Source organism: Aedes albopictus, chromosome 1, assembly GCF_035046485.1.
Source record: "Aedes albopictus strain Foshan chromosome 1, AalbF5, whole genome shotgun sequence".
Classification (NCBI taxonomy): domain Eukaryota; kingdom Metazoa; phylum Arthropoda; class Insecta; order Diptera; family Culicidae; genus Aedes; species Aedes albopictus.
In genome coordinates, this window is record NC_085136.1 from 167,365,076 (window position 1) to 167,379,177 (window position 14,102).

Genomic DNA, 14,102 nt, shown 5'->3' on the forward strand with positions numbered 1-14,102 from the left:
CCTAGAGCTTTTGTATTTTATCAACATAATAAAATGAATTACTCTAAAATTAACAAGACTTTTATTGCTGAACTAAAGGAAAGTTATTAATATGGTCGAAATATATAGTCGAATAGTTATGCGCTCATGAACGCTCTTGATTTACGGCGTAGTTCCATCGCTGCAGGAGGAAGCAGGATCGCAAATGGCAACAGGAGGAGACAAAAGCCTTCATCGAGGTAGTCGTCAGCGATAGTCTCTGTATTAACGGAATATTGGATACAGTTAGAACATTTTCGATGCACAGCATTCTGTAGTATTTACCTTTAGTTCTAAACGAACAAAAAAATGTTCATGATAGATTTTTCTCCACAAGATCAGCCGGTTATTTCTTCGTGACATTTTGAACTCACATACCCATTTTGCGATTAAGTATTTGTAAAAAGTCATGCTCTGTGAAGGAAGAGGATTATAAAGAATAGATTAAACAGAAAAAATATCCAACCTACCTTCCAAATTATCAAATAAGTTTTGTAAAACATCGCTCCACTAAAGTCTGTTTTGAATGGCAGCCATCTTTAAACTTTATCACAACACAGAATGAACCATGGAATGAAGTCGATCAGAATGAATTGAAGCATGCACGCGATTTTCACGTAGGTGAGATAGGTCAACCACAGTAAAAATGATCGGAGCTGCAGTTCATTCTTATTTAGCGGCCGGTAACTGTTACCTTTATCAGGTGAATTTAAGAAAAAGTTCATTCCTAGCGATTTACGTGATTCTTCACGTGGCAATGACGTTTGGATTATTTTGAGTGTATTGAGTCCGTAACCGCGGTTATCTGGATAGGGGGTTGTGGGGCAAGATGGCCACCCTGTGTTTTAAGCATAAATTCGCAACACAAAAATATTTTCTGCATGGGTTGTGATTATAAACAATGCGTCATGTTTATAATGTGCGAAAAAGTTACTATTTGTTTGAAAAATCTACCATAAAATAGTGTTTGAAGTTTGAGTGTTCAAAAACAGTGTTTTCTTATAGTATCAGGTCATCTGATTTTAAGGATTAGTAATGAAATAACATGGTTTTAAAAATTATTTTTAATTTTCAGTGATGTCTATATGTGACTGTTGTTGATCCTGAACAATAAAATTTCAAAGTTTTGAATTGATTATGCCATATAAGAAATGATAAACGTATCGTAATCATTCGGGGCAAGATGGCCACCTGTGGTAAGGCCTATGTCGCCATCCAAAAATCAATCTAAAGCAGCCTCAAAACTGTTATTGATGCTTAAAGATACTGCAAAACCACAGAAAATTGCTTTTTCATATTAGTTGCGGCTGTTAAAATTAACTACGATGTAGATGATACCTCAGAAAAACTTTGAAGTTATTTGCTCTTGAACGTGATTGGTTTCATTGAATATTTTGGTACAGAGATGGAAAATCGTAGCTAAAACCGCCATAAGAGGGTTCGTTACAAGACGTTGAATTACAGTATAATGTGTGAAAAGAGTAGTAATGTATCTGCAGATAAATCGTTTCGAGAGAAACAAGTTTTCTGAAAAAAATATACCAAATCATAGAACATTTCCAAAGAAATTTCTATCAATTTTATTTCAAACATTATCATAAAGAAAATGTTGGCAAATACCACACCATCTGTAGGCAAAGCGTTGCGGATGATTCGACCTTGGTTTATTGAACGTTGATTAGGGATTAAAGCACACTAATTGTGAAAATTTAGCTCTGTGGCCGTCTTGCCCCGATGGGGTGGCCATCTTGCCCCATATGGCAAAAATTCTATGTCGAAAATAACATTTTTCAAATGAATTTATTTTGGATTCGTAGTGCAAAATAAAATGCTTTTTTGTGTTAATAAGATAGAAAAGACATGAAACAAAGGGGGTCAATGTTAAACAGCCATATTCTAATGAAAGTGTATGCTCCCAAGGCGCCTAAGCTTAGGGTGGCCATCTTGCCCCTGAACCCCCTACCTACTGGGCTTTCCCGCCGGCTGATTGAAGCATTTAATGCATTGATATTTTGATTTTCTTCGCCCAGAACCTCTTGGACTAGCGCCTTATGGCGTCCCTCGGCGACCGCTTCATCTGTATCACTATGTACTTCCCGGTCCATTGCAGGAAGTTTGATCATCCGTGCGCCGGCATCCAACCTGTGATAGCTGATCACCCTCTGGAGTATGACTGAAGTGACGTTACACTTTTAGCTGGACGGCGCACGCCGCACTGATAAGCTGAGTAAGCTCGACGATATTGTCGATGCTTCGAAAAACGCAATTTATACTCTTTCGCAGGCTAACAGAACCTTAGGGAAGGCCGAAAGGATGCTTACTCAATCGAGCAGATTAACGGAACGAAACGTAATTGAAGGCAGTGAGTAAGTTTGTTTAACCATAGAATGCCGGCAGGGTACCCGGGTATCCACGAAACTAAAATGATCATATCTCCGTAAATTTTCACCCATTTTATTTTTTTTGGCTCATTCAACTCACAAACTCATTACACTAGTTTACAAAATAAAACGAAAGTCGTGAACTTCTGTTAACGACCAAAATTTTTGAAGCACAATTAAGCGCTGATTTCGAAACCGACCTTCAAAAAATTTTAAGTAGAACAGCTTTTGAGGTTTTTATATCCTTCAAAAGAAGAATAATCAAGATGTTGACAAGTCTTGTCTTTACTACCTTAGGTAGACATAATGAATCATACCTAGAAATTTAGGTACTATAATGAATAGTATTTCATGTAGGTAGATATCCAATACACACAACCATTAGGTAGACACTACAGTCCTTTCTCCTTTAGAAAACTCAGAAAGTCATCAGCAAAATAATGATAGCACAAATAAACTGACGAGTCCGTCACTTTCAAAGAACATAAATAGCTAGAAGCAAACTACGGTGGCCATATCTTCAAGTGAATCGGAATACGTCGCCTTGAGTGCAGCCACTGCAGAGGCGCTTTGGTTGGCCGGAGTTCTTGAAGACATGAAGGTTAAAGATCCGAAGACACCAGTAACCATTTTTGAGGACAATAGAGGCTGCATCGGCATGGCCAACAATTTGGAAACGAAACGAAGCAAGCACATAGATGTCAAACACCATTTCATCAGGGATCATATTGCTGCAGGACGAATCCAAGTAAAGGCTGTCGGTACTCAAGAACAATTAGCTGACGTTTTCACCAAGTCCCTGGACCCTGGACGGCTCAACGAGATGCGATGGAATCTAGGGCTCAACGATTGAGAGGGGGTGATGACGTAGCAACCCGGAAGTCAGAAGCAATCGTTAAACCAATCACAGCAATCCTGCTTCTTTGACTTTTACTTATTCTTGTCATTCTCAAACCAACTATTCAATAAACCACACCAAAACAAAAAGACAATTTCGTCAATGCAACATCGGGCAAAAAGAACATTCTGTTCACAACATGCCGTTCTCCACAAAAATAACAACCTGAAAATTAAAAGGAAACAATTTCGGAGTAAAGGGTAGTACGCACCTGATAAGTACTGTGGAAAAAGATAGGCCAAGGAACGGTCAAGAAATGATTTCGCTGTTAAAATTTCTTGAGCGGTCCGCAGCTGGAAAGAAATGAAAATTGGTGTAACGCTCGTAACGCCTGCCGGGCAAATCAAATGGAGCTGTCACTTTTCCTTGCGGAAAAATATTCCGTTCAATTATTCCTCAAGGAAAAGTGACATTTCTTCCCATACTAATCAGATGTCAAAATTCCTTTGGTAATTAGAGGGATTTTTTCCGGAGTGCTTTTCTTACCAGGTGCGTACTAGACTTAACTCAAAAGAAATTACACGTTCCTTGATCCTCGTCGCCACTTTTATATCCTTCAAAAGAAGAATAATCAAGATGTTGACAAGTCCAAGGCTCCAAGTGAAGTGAGCAACTTTGCTTAAAAATAGAACAAAAATCGATTTCAAATCGGCAGACTTGTATGGAGAGTCGAAAAAAATTTCCGCTCTACTGTAATTTTTTTCCTTCGCGTTTTCGAACTTAGGGCATGATTCTACACCAAAAATGATCATCAGTTTACCGAGTTCAAAAATGCTGTAAACTATAGTTTTATCTATCGATATAATTGTGCTCATTCTGCGAATGGAGTGACGTGAAAAAAGTCGGAGTCGTATATCGAGGTGAGAAATCTTGACTCGAATGAGGTGACTCTCCATTTGATTTACACGGCGAGTCACTTCATTTGAGACGGGATTCCTCACCTCGATATACGACTCCGACTTTTCTCACGTCACTCCATTCGCAGAATGAGCACAAATATCGGTATCAACCATCCTAAAATTGCTTCAGCATATAATATCTGACCAGCCTGGGATCATAAAACGTGTTGACTTGGTAGCTGCGATTTCGTATCAGGCTTCCCGTGGGGTCATGGCTGGCAATGGCCACTATACGGCATTCTAGGCTCAAATTCCACGTAATAAAAAAATCAAACCTCTCCTCCTGCCCCTCCTTACTTGGAAATTCGGTCAATCCTATTAATAGATATATATTCACGAGTTCTAAGATCTAGCACAGTTTCAAGTTCCTACTCTCAATAATCATAAAAATATCGAGATTTGAAATCGAAAAAGGTACCCGGGTCGAGACCCGGGTACCCTGCTGGCCACATAAGGGTTAAAGCGTAACGTAACTGAACCGGTTTTCAAAAAATTAACCATTTATTTTTAGGCGACTCATTTGTGTTGGACGGAAATTTCAAAACAACATGGAAAGAGCTAACATGGCCATGTAAAAAGAAGCTCTTGACGTACCTGCGCAGGTTTTTGACTATCGATGGCGGGCGATAACGTAGCTCGGCGATTCGACGATGGCGTCCTTCGGTTCTCGAAGATGGCGGTACCTGACCAAGGGGAATGACATATCCTTTTCTAACCGGAATATCCGCATTTATTCGTTTCTAACCGTCGCTAACCGTTGCTAAGCGAGCTGCTAAGTGAGCAGCGGTTAGACAGGGTTAGCGACGGTTAGAAATGGATAAATGCGGATATTCCGGTTAGAAAAGGATATGTCATTCCCCTTGTACCTGACGGGTTGGCGCTGCGTTTTCGCGCAGTGGCGACCGAGGTGACGACAAGGTGACCCGTGTGCGTATGGCCATATTGTACGTGCAGTTGAATCCCGGAATTTTCGACTAGCGAAGTTGGATTTTTCTCCAAATCCGTGCGTCGGACCTAACTTCGGAAGTGGTGCGCTGTATAGCGGACCAGGTTTACTATACAGCGCACCACTTCCGAAGTTAGGTCCGACCAATGGATTTGGAGAAAAATCCAACTTCGCTAGTCGAAAACTCCGATTTTCAACTAAATTGAGAATACTATCGTTGCGGAGGGAGTGGCGGCTGGACGGAAGTGGTTGGTTCCCCATGACAGCGCAAAGTTTGTAAACAAACATTAATCCAGGAGCAATAATTGAAAACGGCGAAACATTTTACACAACAGAATTTTTTTTTCACCTTTTAAAACAGTAAAGGCAAAACATGACTTTTAATTTCTCAATTATTTATTTCAAAATGAAGTCGTAATAGTACCGGCTCGTCTTCTTCACGGGGTGGAAGTTTTCATAAAATTTAGAATTGTTATTGATATGATTCAGCCACAGTCAATTATCGTTCCTGGATTTTGATGCTGACCTCAAAAACATGGCCGCGTGACAGGAGGCTGGTCGCAACGCACATGTGAGGCAGCGATTGAATATGAACGTCGCTAACGCCATCTGTTCGCTGATTGCCACTTGGCAATTTGTGGCGGCCATGTTTTTTACACAAGCTGCTGAGTCAAACTTGAACGTCTGTCTGCGCTCCTATGTACCTGGATTGTGACTGGATCCGCAGTGTGCAATTAGCGACACGCTGCACGCAAATCAAAACTCTGGAGCAACATTTGAAAAGGGCATACAAGCATTGTTAAACAATGACTTTACACGTCGCTTCTGAGCCCCCATCAGCTTATTCACACAAACTAAGACCGTTATCAGATAGAGCGAACATCGATCTTTCGGATAACGGTGTTCTTTTGCGTGGGCGGGCTGCTGTTATGCTCTACGGAGCGTTTTCGAAAAAAGACACAATACCTCTTGGGCCCTTTTCAAATGTTACTCCAGAACTATCGCTCCCTGGTTCACTAGCTACGGAAATAAATTAACGACTTCACTCCACTCCGTTTGGCTACCTTTGGAAGGCGGGCCTTAGCTGGGAACACGGGTCGCGTTCAATGGACGAAAAGGCGGTTCACTCCGCCAATAAGATCCCGATTCGGCGATGACCAGGCATGGAAATAATCGTTCACGATTCATTCATTTCGAGCTCTCTCACAAACATTCTCGCGGAACGAAACACAATCCCAGCAATCCTGTACATAGTGTGTTACGCACTCAGGCGAATGAAGGGGAAAAAGCAAAAACACGAAAATTTTGGCAGCGTTCATCGTTGTTCACGTTCACCCGTTGACTCATTCGATACGGGACTGCAATCGCAAAGCGAATGTCTTGGAAAGGATCACACGTGAACAGGGTGGCCAGATGGTTTTCTTCGATATCGGTAGACTTAATGAATAAAAATCGGTAGTTATCGGTAGGCTAGAAAATTAGCTTGAAATGAAATTCTCAATAAAGTCAGACATTTCGAGTTGAATATTTAAGAACATAGATACCCGTAGAGCATAGGCTTCGAGTAGTGAATTTAAAATCATGGGAAATATTAAACTAACATAATAGCAAGCACTGTAAAAAGCAGCTTCTCCCAAAGCTTATCATCTCTACCGTCTTCTTTCCAGAGATTCATCCATGGATATCTCCAGACATTTTCTCAAGTATTTAAGCTGATATTCCATCAGAATTTCATGCTGAAATTGCTTTGGGATCCATGCGGGATTCATTCTTCAAGAGGTGGGATTTCTTATGGAATTTCTCCAAAAATTCCTCCAGAAATGTTATTCGGGCATTCCTCATGGAATAGTTCTTGATATTTTCCAAAGAAATCCTCTTTTGATTCCTTCGGCAATTTTTGCAAAAATTTCTGCAAAAAATATACTTTGATACCTCAAGTTTCGTTGTTATTACTTCAGGAATCATTCCTCTAGAAAATACTGCTGGGAATTCTTTTTAAGGAGAAACTTCAGAGAGTACAAACATGGCTGCCACAATGACCGACTTCGTCCCCTCCCGGGCAGAGTTCAAGTACTGACGATCAAAATGTGATATTGGTTTGTTTGAGAAAAGAGGTAAAAGTACTGAAAATAATAGCAAAAATTTGTTCTTGAACCATCTAACCAATAGCAAAATATGATATTTGAAGATCAATCAAATAGCTCACTGCTATTGGTTAGTTCTTACCAAGAGCTGTATGTGCTATAATGATGATGATCCAGGAGTAAAATTGAGATATTATTTTCAGTACTTTTACCTCTTATCTCAAACAAACAAATATCACTTTTTGTTCTCCATATCAAAATGTGCTATTATTGAGCTTTTTTACTCTGCTCGGGCTACTCACGTTTTCAAGAGCACCAATCTTGAAAATTTGTAAACAAATGCTCTCGATTTGTAAAAGCTGCCTCTTTTTGGAAGTGAGCAAAGCCAGGAAAAACAAGGGCGGCTTGGTTCGATGCTTTGTTCGTCAGATTTGTGCCTCTAAAGTTTGTATGGAAAATCGCAATGGGATTTCTTGATGTTTCACCTTAAGGATTTCTCCAGATTTTTTTTCAGAAATTCATCCGAGGATTTCTCCAGGATTTGCAGATATTCCTTCAGGGATTCGTTAAGAGATTTACATAGGCAATTATGGTAAAATTTATTTAGATTTTTTTTTCAGCGTTTCCCACAGAGATTGCTTCGAGTATTCCTCCAAGATTTTCTCCAAATATTCTCCGAGGTATTCCTGCTGGGATTGTTGTTGGAATTTCTGTTGGTATTTTTCTTCTAGAATTCCGCCAAAAATTGCCCTTCATAAATTTTTGCTGCAATAATTTCTCCTGTTTTCTTGATGGATTCTTCCAGCAATTTCTCCAGACGTTTTAGTTGAAGACTCCTTTAAGAATTCAATCATATTACAATCATATAGTTATATCTGCTGAGATTCCTCAAGCAATGTCTACTCCTGTGGGTTTTTAAAGGGAATTTCACTGTTCACGCATATTCACTGTTTGTTAAATAAATCGGGAGCAGAAATTGCTTGATTTCTTTGACTTATTATAATGATGATTCGTTTTTTTTTATTATTATAATTTTATTACAAGTGAATTTTTGAAGGAATTTTTGGTGTAGTGTGAAGTGAAGATTCCGAATAAATCTCACATTTAAATCTTTTAAATATTTTGGAGTACCTGTGAACAACACTATTAGTATTTTTTGAGAATTTTGGAAAAGCCTTCTAGTAGTTTATTACAGTTTATCAGCAGTCTGCATGGTTTGCAGAAGTTTTTTTAAAACTAAATTCTCATAAACATAGTTTGCCGATTTACTTGCAAAACTTAACATAGCATCTGGAGTGTACTTAAAAAAAGCAGGCTAAATTCTTAACAAATATCGTAACTGATTCCAGCCACTTTTTTATTTTTAGTGAATCGATTTAAAACTTATTGGAAGAACTCATAAAGAAATTTCTAGATGATTCCTCAAGGAAATAAGGGTGATTCTCGAGTTTCTCAATCGATTTCGTCAAGTTCTTACTAAGTACAAACGATTCTGTCAAGAAATTGCTTAGAAATACCATTGAGAATTAGATGAGTTTCACTAATGCTTATTTATACCTAGTTTAGGAATGACGTCTGAGTTTTTTTTCTACATTGACTGCTGTTACTATCAGAAACTATCAAAGATGATCATCAGAAGTTCATCCTACTTTAAAAAAATATCTTTGTACTACTAGTTTTTCAGAGAATTTATCAAAATTCGAGGAAAATATATATATTTTTTTTATTTCAAAATGCAATGCGTTCTGCCAAGTTTTTTTGAACTTCGGTGTTGTAGTGAACATTCTTTAAATTTTTCTTTTGCACAATGAGTACCAAGGTGAATACTATACCAGCATTTTGATATACATTCTGTAACCACACATTGCTTTCAGAATTTCAGAAGTTGTATTGAAAAACTTCTTATATGTATGGTTTAATTGACTTTAAAAATTCCAGAAATACCATCAGAAACCTGATTATTTTGCATTTATTGAAATTGTCAGGATTTGCTCCAGGGTAAGAGTATTCTGCCTACTCGATATTCAGGATTTCTCCTTAAAATTCCACCAGTTGTTCTTTAAAAAAATGATACCAAAACTATTTCAAAAACAAATCCCTATAACATGTACAAGGGTCTCATTAAATATGTTGTCAATAATAATACCATCAAACTCTTAAAAAAAAACTAACTTATGTTAAATGGTTAAGTATAACAATTCTCGAAAGAAATTCCTCTAGGTATTTTCCGACAAATCTTTGGAGAAATACTCAAAGGAATCCTTCTGTAGCATTTTTGGAAGAATTTCTATATCTTTGCCTAAAGATATTTCTGGGGTAGTCTCTAGAGAAAACCATGTAGGAATACCTCGTTAATTCTCTAAGGCAATCCAGAAGCAGGAATAGCTTCAGGAATCTCAGCAGATATTGCTAGATAAATTTCTGGAGGGATTCCTAAATAATACTTCTGTAGAAATTCTAGAATGAATTCTTGGAGAAATCACTAGAGGAAGAATTATAGAATTATAAAAAGGAATTTCTGGCGAAACCCTAGTAAGAAAATTCCAATTCAAATTCATAGAGCAATTGTAGCAGAAATACTCGATTCAATCCCAGGAATTCTGCTTGGATGCTTGGAGCAATCTCTCAAGGAATCTTTGAAAGAAACTCTATATACACCTCTAGAAGAATCCTTGTTGAAATCTCCTCACGAATTTTTGAAGGGATATCTGCAAGAATCTTTGGAACAATCTTTAGATGAATTCGTCGAAGAATTTCTGAAAGAATCACAGGAGGAATTTCTGGAGTAATCATGTAAATGCTTGTGGAAACACCAGGAATTTATGCAGAAATCTTCACAGAAATTTCTAACAAAATTTGACAAGCTCTTTTAATCTAAAGTGATTAGATCTGATTTCAAAGATGCGTGCCAACTTTTTTTTAGTTCCAAAATGTTATTATTAAGATATTTTAACATTGCCGCTTAACAGAGTGGAAAATCGGTAGTTTTCGGTAGGAAATTTAAAAAATCGGTAGTTTCAGGGCTCGCGTCTGTGAAACGGTAGGCATGTTGAAAATCGGTAGGACTACCGAGAAATCGGTAGGTCTGGCCACCCTGCACGTGAATGCATTCCTTCAATCGCGGCGATTCTTTCGTTTCGTTCGTCGTACTGCTGCTGATGCTGATGGTGCTAGTTTTATCCATCCCGTTGGTTGGGGGTATTAAGCAATTGCGTGTTTTAACTAATTAGGAAATTAACTAGTATCGATGGTAAATATGAAAGGGTCTATAGATTTCCACGTAATTTGAAGTCAGCCAATTTTACTAGTGCATGTGGATAACATCGCCAAACGTAGGGGTAGGCGGGGCAATATGGACACCCTAAGGTTTTTGACAACTTTTCCTGTATCATTTTAAAGTCTATTTAGCATCTATTGCATAAGAAAGCTCACGAAGAAAAATGATTTATCCATTTGAAAAAATGTTTTGAAAAATGTTAGTTTTTAATGACCGTCTTCAAGCATACGGGGCAGAATGGACACCCCCATGGGGCAATATGGACACCATGAGACTTTTACGAATTTCGTACATTATCTACACCTATAAAGTCATTTCATTACAAAACAACTATGATGAATGAATAATACGCCGAAGTAGTTCATTTTTGTTCAGTTAATTTAAATTCAGGCTGTTTTGGATAAAGCTTCGTTTTTGTCGGCATGTACAGCTGTGCCTAGAACAACTATTTTCCACTTCTGTCGTTTTTTGACCAATTTGTTTCACCCTATGTCTACTATAGTGAACATTTAACCGAAAATATACTGAAATCGAAGAATTTGGTTGGTTTGTGATTTAGGTTATATTTTTCCCTTGCCGCTTCTTTCAAAAAGGTGAGTGTCCATTTTGCCCCGGCAGCAGAAGATATTCCCAAACTTGATTTTTGATATATTGTGCGTTGCATGAAAAGCACAATTATGGCGACTATTTTCCAAGGCCTTCAATGATGGACCAAATTCAATCGCCGTGCAAATGCCACGTGCAGTCGCAGTAGTCAACACATCACCCGGCCATGTGGCGACCTTTTCCCAAGAATTATCAAAGAGCGCTATGATTGACAGGTATGTTTTCTTAGGCGACTATCTCGCGCGTATCTTATACTGCGGGTAAAAGTAGTCGCTATAGTAGATTTTATTTTGATTCGTATAATAATAAAGAAGAAAATATAAATATGTTAAGCGTGTAGATACAGCAAAACTACTTGCATGTGTTCTAGAAATATCAGGTTTTAATCGACCTGCAATAAATTAATCACTAATTCTTATTTTAGGTGGTGTGAAAATTATAATTTCCATGCACAAAAAACGGAGGACGCAACTTTTTCGTGTAAAATCAAGTATAATTTGAATTTCGAATGTTTATTTCCTGAAACTACGTTTTAGACAAATGGACTATATTCTCCATTCATTAAAAGTTCAAAAAAGTTCGCATATTTCAAAATATTGGGGGTGTCCATTCTGCCCCGGGTGTCCATAATGCCCCGCCTACCCCTACATTATTTATTTAGGCTTTTAGCAAAGATGGGCTAATTTCTGATTTAGGAAAACAATATTATAATATAACCGGATAAGGGCAATAAATTATCAAGTTTACATACTTGGCAAAGGAAAGAAAATACTACCGCTATATTGTACCGTGTTTTAATAGATCAGGAGAATTATTACTCTGGTTTATTTATGTTTTTAATGTTAAACAAAGATTTCACTATTTCACTAATTTTGACAGTTACATTTTGGCCAAGGAGTACAGGGCAAACAAAAAATATTTGTCACTCTCAAAAAACAAATCAAAGAAAAAGCCGCAATGTATTTGTCAAAAGTGGTCAAATATTTATCGTTCAGGCAAATCAGGCACAAATCGGCGAGTTTGATCCTCATCAATGTCCCGGTGGCGCGGTAGACATGCATACATTCAAGTACGGTAGAAGTATGTAGAAATATTTTCTGATAGAAAGCTAGCACGTCTCATCATGTTACATGGTACAACAGTAGATAAATTTTACCGAATCAACCGTTTCTGCGCCGCACCATCTGCACAATGTCACCGCCAAGGTCAACGCATTTTCCCCCTTTGCCCTCGCACGACCAAGGAAATAGACATGCTTTAAGAAAACGCACCAAACCCGCAAAATACTGCGGTAAAATAGAAAAAATCCAACGGGGTTGCGGTGGTTTCGACCGCCGCAGTCGTTCCGCAAACGTCAAAAGTGCTCGGTTCACGCTAAAAAGCTCTCACTCACTTGGTTGCCATAAAATTCAAAAATAAAGAAAATTGTTTCATTTATGGTTTATGTAATCGCAATTGCTGCCACAACATGTAACTTATTTCTAAACTATATTAGGTGTAGTTTTAGCACTTTAGTATGCAGCTTTACGCCATTAAACATAATTTAGATTCTCAACTATTTATTTTTGTTTCAAGGTTGTGTGCATACTTTTTGAAGTGTGCATCAGTTTGACGTTTGCGGAACAGGTCTTCTTTGTCTTCTTCACTCCGCCAGGTTGGAAGATTTCTCTGGATAAGCAATAATATTGTCATAACAATCACGCGAATGCAATCTTTCATTCACACTGAATCTAAAATTTGATTCGTTTGTGAACGTTCGCGTAAAGATTCATTGAATCACGGCCCAACCGAAGAACCACGATCGACATGATTCAATTGCTTCGGTGCCATTCTCTTTATGCAATCTTTCTTTCTGCAGTTCATTTGTATTGAGACTCGGTGGAGTTCATTGGAACGGTTTGATCCAACCGTGAGCGAACGATACAAAGCAATCAAAACAAAAAGCGCAGTTGGCAAGATGAATGTGAGTGAATGAATTTTCCCGTGCCTGGCGATGACGTTCACGTTGACTAAACAATCTAATCGTACACCGATTTAACGGCCAAGTTAAAATATTATAGCTGGCCAATGGTGCCAGGTCATTCGGCCGAATAGTCATTAGAAGGAATGGCGATTTTGGCCGTAACGTCCCCCTGCTTCTCAGCTTAGTGTTCTATAAGCACTTCCACAGTTATTAACTGAGCGCTTCCACTGCCAATGACCATGTTCAATGTGTATATCATGTAGCAGGTACGAAGATACACTATAACCAAGGAAGTCCAGGAAGTTTCCTTTACGAAATGTTCCTGCACCGGTCGAGATTTGAACCCGTCACTCTCAGCATGAATTTTTATGCTTTTGAAAATAGGTAGTTTTTTCTAGTATCATTGCCAAACAAGTTTTTGGCGCTGAAACTGCTGATATTCAAATCATAAATTATTCCTTCTCTTAAACATCGGCTATTCTTTCTAGTTTCATCATTAAAATAGTTTTTGCCAATAATTGTTGAAAAAGGTAAAAACATCAGATTCGTTTCCAGTTTCATAACTGCTGAATTGCAATTCAGCCCATTCGGCCTAATGGCCCTACATCTTCACAGGCAGACACCCCGTGGCGCTCGTATCGGTTTTGTTCAAGTTTGACGTTTGCGCACTACCGCCACCTTGTATACGGTTGGCCAAACTCATTTTTTTAGCAATGGGCTCAACCAAACGTAATTCTGACTATTGAAATATCTCTCTATTATTAACAATCACGTCAACTATTTTAGCAAGGCGAATATCATGCATGACAACAAATTTGAATCGCGCCTGTAGTGAAACGTGCTGTGTATCAATCAAAAAACCTCAACGGTTGTAGATCTTCATCAACATGTGCCTGCGGTGCACCACAATTCGACCGTGGTGATCTCCCTACTGGATCACCCAATACTGGTTCCATCGTCGAAGCCAGCAAACATCGATAGTTACAGGAAATCGAAAGCGAAATCAGGTGGAAACGAAATATGCTAACTG

The 14,102-nt window shown here is 38.3% G+C and overlaps 1 long non-coding RNA gene across 1 annotated transcript; it reads right to left on the reverse strand.

The window, feature by feature from the left end:
* Positions 1 to 44: 44 nt before the first annotated feature.
* On the reverse strand, positions 45 to 2,682 carry LOC134285260 (uncharacterized). The gene is made up of 2 exons (XR_009996253.1): positions 304 to 2,682; positions 45 to 238 (listed from the first exon to the last, which is right to left on the reverse strand). It is a non-coding gene; the product is annotated as an uncharacterized LOC134285260 (long non-coding RNA).
* Positions 2,683 to 14,102: the final 11,420 nt, after the last annotated feature.